The sequence below is a fragment of the Bidens hawaiensis genome, unplaced genomic scaffold, assembly GCF_021521415.1.
Source record: "Bidens hawaiensis isolate Kalapana, Puna unplaced genomic scaffold, B.hawaiensis_p1.1 tig00044789_1, whole genome shotgun sequence".
In the NCBI taxonomy this organism is placed as follows: Eukaryota; Viridiplantae; Streptophyta; class Magnoliopsida; order Asterales; family Asteraceae; genus Bidens; species Bidens hawaiensis.
In genome coordinates, this window is record NW_027505914.1 from 84,263 (window position 1) to 92,043 (window position 7,781).

Here is a 7,781-nt window from a genome sequence, read left to right on the forward strand (position 1 = left end):
TCTGAACCGAATTCTTTCTGGTTAAAGAATCTCTTTCTAGTTGCTCTGAAACAATTAGGAGCTTCTCTAGGCTGCAACATGCTATTGGGTGGTGGTCCCACTTATGGGGTCAAATCAAGACGCTCTAAGAAGAAATATTTGAATATCAATCTCATCGATATCATCGATCTCATAAGTATTATACCAAATCCCATTAATCGAATCACTTTTTCGAGAAATACGAGACATCTAAGTCATACAAGTAAAGAGATCTATTCATTGATAAGAAAAAGAATATATTTTACCAGCCTCAAATGATTTACCTTACATTTATAGATTAGCCAAAAGTGTTGTTAGGTTGTCAAAGAAGGAAATAAGGAAGGAGAAGGTTATAGCAGATTGAAATCTCTTCAGAACCAGCTATTATCGATCAAATAGGAAAGAAATATAATTACACAGGTTATTTTTTCAAAATTCAAGTTTCACCAATCTCCTTTATTCATCTCAAATCTAATCATTTGTGAACTTCTTCTTCAATTGCAGTTATGGCATTTGAGATGGCCGTTTGATAAGGATTAAAAACCAACTTGGTGGTTTCATAATAGTAGTTTCATAACCCATTTAACTACCCATTATGATTTTATGGTGAGTTTTCAATCTGAATTTCTTAACCCCAATTCGTATTACTTTTGTCTTCATCTAATCGCCGAACCATTATGATGTTACACTTTGATAAATTTTCTGATTTGCATATATTATTTAGGATTTCAAGTGCGGATTTGTATCTGGATGATGACAATGGGGCTGCATAAGATATATAATCCTGCTGCAAGCTAAAAGGTAACCCGTATAACAATCGAAATCAACTTATTATTAACAATCAATCCAATTAGTTATTTTGTTGAATTTGATTGAACATGAGTTTTGGTTGTAGCAGTTGCTGATTATTATTTTATTTTATTTTTTGGAAAAATGCAGGAATTTGCAGCATGACTTTCACGTTAGCAAGACACGGGCCCGTGGGAGATAACACACATGTTCGACTCAGGGAGTCAACACTAACTATTAGGTTTATCTCATATATGTAGCGACAGGTAAAATGCAATGGTTTATAACATTTTTTTGTCAAATGACAACTTTTCAACTAATGTGTTTCAATTTTCATTGTGTTTTTTTAATAAATATTGATGTCTAATAGCAACTTAAGTTTATTTCGTTTTTCTGTTTCAGTCACTACTATTAAATTGGTATTGTGGGTTTAACTGAGGCATGTACCAACACAACATAAGTTTGGAAAAACGGGCGGGTCGGGTTGGGTGACGGGTCAAAACAGGTTCGGGTCAGACCGGGTTTGGTTAAGCGAGTTCGAGTGAAAATGAGCTTAAGTCAAAATGGGCCACTTTTAAAAAAAATCAATTTTGTTCATGTCAAGCCGAACCATTAGTTTGTTTTTTTTTTTGGTTCGGATGCAACCTACTTAGTTTACTATTCAAGTAAAAGGGTTTATCTCTATTATGGACATTATTTTTATCGTGTTATTATCTATAAATTCCGACTATTATGTAATATTGTAATGTATTGTGCTATGTTATAATTATGTTACATTATACACCTTTTAGTTGCACGCAAAGAGAAGTTGGCGCTTAAAGCTGTGATAAAATGCATCGAAGAATACAAACATAAAGCCGAGTTCCAAACCGAGAATCTAAAGAAGCGAGTTGAGTAGTCGGAGAAAGTAAAGGTGGAGAAGAATAGGCCGGCTGCATTGGCCTGCAAACCAACAAACCCAAGCCGACGATATGAGACCCATGGTACCCGTAAAGGCTGGCCACATCACAAACGCCTATGTTTCCTCATTCCATGCCCCTCAAAAGTTTGTTAGTTCAAAGTCACACATACAATTCCCTGCCGGATACGTGTTCATAAGGATGTCACAGTAAAACCAAAAAAATAGCGGTACCATTTTTTATAAAATATATTTTTCTACCTCCTTTTAAAGATTTCATTTACATACAATACAAAAAGGGTAATATATTTTGTTGCCATTTTGCAGGAGTTGTTTAGAGGCCGAGGAGCATATGCTTCTTGAATAGGTAGTGAATTTTTATTGAAATAATTATATCCATGTTCACTCTCTAATTATGTATAAAACCTTTTAGAAAAAAATGTATGCCCTAACCAGTGACCAGTACAAAAAAATGTCCATTTGAACTGGTTATCCATCCAACCTGTTTGACCAAGCCCATTTTCCACCTCTTCTAGACCCTCGCATTAGTAAACTGGAAAAATGTTCTGTTATCACAATTCACAAGAGTTTTCATCTGTATTACAGTTTGCTAGAGGTAGGATGTTGTAACTAAATTTGAACTGAAGGTAAGCTTCTATTCCACTCATTCGTTTCTTTTTCAACCTTCTTTTAGATGTATAGTTGTATATTGTTACTAGGCCAGACATTTTTGACCCGTTATCATGAACATTCAATTTAGGTTACATTTTATTACGGGTGTAAAACGGGTTGAAACTTGACATTAATTGATACATTTTATTACCGATGGTTGCTGGATATTTCTTTAAATATGGGGTTCAAACCTTAATTTGGGCTCAATCCATAACAAGAATGTATGACATGGGTCAGAATTGGTTAGGCGTGTCATTTTCAATTACATGTTAAATGGATAGGCAGTTGCTATACTTTATTACTTTATTCATACTTAATTTTCTCCATGATATGCTGATTTGCTGAAAGGTTTTTCAGCGTATGCTCAACCTGTTTTGTACATCCACACAAAGATGTTAACTTTTTTCACATATTGTCGTTGGACTCACTAGATGTATGTGGTACTCTTGTCCTAAATTTAGTTGTTTTGCATCTATTAAAATATCATGGTTTATTTTCTGTTTGGTCTTAACATTCTCAATTGCAGAATACTACAATATTGTCAATCCTTGATGCTTATCTTTTGTATACACACTATTATTTGGCCTGCCTATTCCCTACAAACACACTTATATATGGATGACTGTATGTTCATTTAATATATTGGTTATATTTTTATGTTGGTTCAGGCGGAGATGAACTGGGTTCGTGACTGCTTTGGATCTTAGTAGGTATTTTCTGTAGATAATTTTGAGAAATAGAAAATGTATAGGAGACGATCACAAGAGCCAATTCATATTGTTAAGGGTAATTTCATTGGTTTTTTTCTTCATTTATTATTGAATTATTGTCACATTCGTGCTTTGATATTCCAGTCCACCGGACGGGTAAAGTACTTTGTGCATCCTGTTGAAGCAATACAATTATATTTTATTTGCTATTCCCGTGAAACCGTAACTCCCAAAATGTGTTGTAAAGTAACTAAACCGTCACATTTGTTACTAAATTAATTAATGTAATCACATTTCTAAGTTGATATTCCCGTCCACCGGACGGGTCAACTACTAGTAGATAATGGATTGGAGAGGTGATTTTGATGGTTTTCTTAAAATTTACCCTAAATTATATGGGTTTAACAACTTTATAGAATGGGTTGAGAATGCTCTGAATACAGAAATGAAAGTCTTCATCACTATGTATATATCAATTTGATTGTCAATTACGTATACGGATCAATAATTTCCTTAACCATGCCGGAAAACCAACAATAATTTCCTTAAATATGCCGGAGAACCACGTATGAATCAATGACCATTCAAGTTCATGAAATAGCGGACAACTATGACCAGCTGCCAGAAAGATTTATCCGTAAAGAAGATGAAGAATTCGGTAACATCGTCAAGTCTTCTCCAAGAGAGATTCATGTTATTGATGCTAACCTCTTAACCTCATCTAAGTTGGAGCTCGATAGGCTTAAATCAGCTATAAGTACTTGGGGCTGCTTTCAGGTCTCACTCTGTCACGTATCATAATTATATCTATCTTATCAAGCACTTGATCTGATTTTGTCTTACTGTTTTTTTGGATTTCAGGCAATCAACCATGGAATTGAAGGTTCGCTTTTGGAAAAAGTTGGTGAAATCAGCAGACTGTTCTTAAATTTATCCGCAGAAGAGAAGAAGAAATGCTCGAGGGAAGAAGATAGATGATATTGAAGTATATCAGATAACCAGACTCTTGATTGGACTGACAGACTTTTTCTTACTGTTGTTCCAAAAGATCAACAAAGGCTTCAATATTGGCCTCGAAATCCCACTAACTTCAGGGAGGTTGTTGATGAATATTGCTCTAAAATAGAGTTGATTAATGAAGGTATTCTTAAGGCACTTACTAGATCATTGAGCTTGGAGGAGGATTGTTTCGTTGAGCAATATGGAAAAGGTTTAAAAATTAATGCTGGGAAGATTTAACTACTACCCTCCTTGCCCATGGGCTGACAAAGTGTTGGGACTAAAACCACATTCTGATGGTTCAGCCATCACATTTCTGTTGCAAGACAAAGAGCTTGAAGGCCTGCAAGTTTTGAAAGATGACAGATGGTTTCAAGTTCCTATTGTTCCTGATGCTCTAACCGTCAATGTCGGCGATCAACTCGAGGTAATTAGTTTTTTTCTTTTTATGTCAATGCGGAATCTCTAGATCAATCTTTCTTGTGAAAATATGATTGGCTTGAAAATTAGCAGATGTATTTGATGAACCATATGTACATGTGCAGATAATGAGTAATACTAATGGGATATTCAATAGCCCGATGCATCGAGCTTTGGTGAACTCTAAAAATGAAAGGATTACTGTTGCTATGTTCTGCATGCCTCAAACTGAAAAGGATATTGGACCTGTAGACGGGCTGATTACGGCTGACATACCAAGGTTATACAAGATCGTATTTTATTTAAAGAACTACCAGCAAGGTACGAGATCAATAGATGCTTGCAAGATTTAACTGCGTTCAGAAAATGGTCTTTTCGTTTGTTTTTAGATGTTTGTTTGTCTTGTCCATTTTTATTAATTTGTTTTTTGTTTCGTTGTTGTCGCCTAAATAACACCAGTGCCCTTGAATGCATGAATGGTGACAAGTTTTACGGTTTAGGATGCTCACTAGTTCAAACATTCACCTATTTTAACCAGTCTTAACTCTCCATCTCACCGCTTCCTTTTTTATAAAAATTATAAATGAATGGGACTCTTATGGCACCATGCAAACCTTAATAAATGTGAAAAGTAAAACTACCCATGCCTATGTGGTGATGATGAGACCATTACACTTAGTCCAATGATATTTAATAATATCCAAAGCTTGGTCTAATCGGTCATGACTATGTATTGACGCTTATGAGATATCACTGAATCGGTGATTTTCGAAAGGTGTGATATCACTCCATTAAATAACACCCTTGTCAATCTCCAATATAGTGTTGTTCACTAGCTGAACCGAACCGAGCAAGCGTCTGCTCATTTTTGACTTGTTTACAAACTAAACCGAGCATTTTAAAAATCAAGCGCTGGCCGAATTTCGAGCAGTTTGGAAAGCCATAAACAAGACTCATGGCGACAAGCAAAGTCGCACTCCTACAGGGAACTAGCGATCAGTTCAGTTCAGAAGTGACGAGTTCAGATGAAATTAGGGATTTTTTATTTTTAGAACTTAATTAGATAATTAGTTTAATAGCTGTGTCAAGTTATTTTACAAAAGGGAGAAATCTGTAATTTGCCTCCCTGGTTTATATCGTCGCCGTATGAGTTAACCACTGAAAAAGATTTTGCGAATGTTCTGCCACTGTGTTTCTCCGGCGGGTCAGTCCGTGCCCAACCGTTAAATATTTTCGTTAAAGACTGTTGAGATGGAGGGTGTTTTGGTCATTTTAAAATGAAAATTTGTCGATAAAAATGTGTCATTCTGTTTATTATTATTTTTAAAAGCTTGGAAAACCAGGTTGACGCTAAAAATGGCAGTCCGACCACTAGGTATTTTTTTTCTTCCCTGCTTCCCCCGTAAGAAATCTCCCTACTTTCTCTTCTTTTCCTTTCACCTCTCTTCCTTACCCTTATCAACATCTCCTTCTTCCTCAACACTCCTTCTTCATATATATATACCCACCACCACCGTCGCCATCTTCCATCTTCCATCTTCATCAACACAACACTTCATCCTTCATCTTCATCCAAGACCTGAACCCGTAGCCCCCTCCACCGTGTCTCCGGCTCCCACCGTCGCACCGGCTCCCGTGTCTCCGACTCCCACCGTCTTCTGCTCCCGTGTCTCCGGCTCCCGCTCCCCGTCTCCGGCTCCCGTGTCTCCGGCTCCCACCATCTCCGGCTCCGTCAAGATGGTTCTAATAATCAATGTGAACTTCAATCGAGCTCTATTAGGAGTCCCGATTGATATTAATTTCCGGATAGAGCTCCGGATCCGAGAGATTACAGGTTGGTTTTGGGTTAACTTAGCCGGCCATAACCAAATTAACTTCCACCGTACGTGGAATCTTGGGCCGCGTCTCCGGAATCTTGGGCGCGTAAAATCCCGAAGATTATAATTCGGGTGTTTTGATATATGTGTTTATGTATTGTGTTTGTGTTTATGTGTTTATGTATTGTGTAATATATATACAAGAATGGTTGTGTTCATTGTGTGTTCGGGCTCGGGTTTGGGGTTAACTAAAAAACGAGTCGGTTCGTTGTTTTCGGGCATATAGTTTACGTTTCGTCGTTTTTGAGCTAAAATTACAATAAAAAACGGCCCGTTTCGTCGTATTCGGACGAAAAGTATACTAAAAAACGAGCCGTTTCGTCGTTTTCGGACAAAAAGTTTACTAAAAAACGGCCCATTTCGTCGTTTTCGGACGAAAAGTATACTAAAAACGGCCCGTTTCGTCGTTTTCGGACGAAAAGTTTACTAAATAACGAGTCGTTTCGTCGTTTTCGGACGAAAAGTTTACTAAAAAACTAGTCGTTTCATCGTTTTTGGACGAAAAGTATACTAAAAAACGGCCCGTTTCGTCATTTTCGGACGAAAAGTTTACCAAAAAACTAGCCGTTTCGTCGTTTTCGAACGAAAAGTTTACTAAAAAACAAGCCGTTTCGTCGTTTTCGGACGAAAAGTTTACTAAAAAACGGGTCGTTTCGTCGTTTTCGGACGAAAAGTTTACTAAAAACGAGTCGTTAAATTTTTTATACAAAAAAGGTTTTAAAAAAACGTTTAAAAAAACGATGAATGTATATATATATATATATATATATATATATATATATATATATATATAGGATCAGGATCATGAGAGAACTTTTTTGAAATTGAGAACCATGAGAACTATTTTGAACCACAAAAAACCCAAAAATAAAAAAAAAATCATATAACAAAAAATAACAAAAAGTTTTAAAAAGTAAAAAAACCAAAATTCTTATTTTAACATCCCGGTTTTAATAAAAAAAATAAAAAAAATAAAAAAAACCTCGGTTTAGCCAAATTATATACACATATGTATAATATATACATATATGTACATTTACATGATTTTTTTATACACATGTGTATAATTTAAAATAGATGACACTGTACATATGTGTATATTACGTAACTAAAGATTAAATAAAATTATACATATGTGTATAATACGACGTTTTTTTTTATTTTTGCTTATTTTTTTTATTTTTTTAATGAAACCGGAATGATATATAAGAATTTTGGTTTTTTTTACTTTTTAAAAATTTTTGTTATTTTTTGTTATATGATTTTTTTAAATATTTTTTTAAAGGTGTTTTTAGTGGTCTAAAATAGTTCTCAAAGTTCTCAATTTGCAAAGGGTTCTCTTAGGATCCTTACCCTATATATATACACAGAATATATATTACATAATTATAAGTATAT

General features: G+C 35.2%; 1 pseudogene across 1 annotated transcript; it reads left to right on the top strand.

Moving 5' to 3' along the window:
• The first annotated feature begins 3,663 nt into the window (after window positions 1–3,663).
• On the top strand, window positions 3,664–4,859 carry LOC143615899 (protein LATERAL BRANCHING OXIDOREDUCTASE 1-like; annotated as a pseudogene). Its single transcript, XR_013150564.1, has 3 exons — window positions 3,664–3,864; window positions 3,949–4,513; window positions 4,632–4,859. The product of XR_013150564.1 is annotated as a protein LATERAL BRANCHING OXIDOREDUCTASE 1-like (transcript).
• Window positions 4,860–7,781: the final 2,922 nt, after the last annotated feature.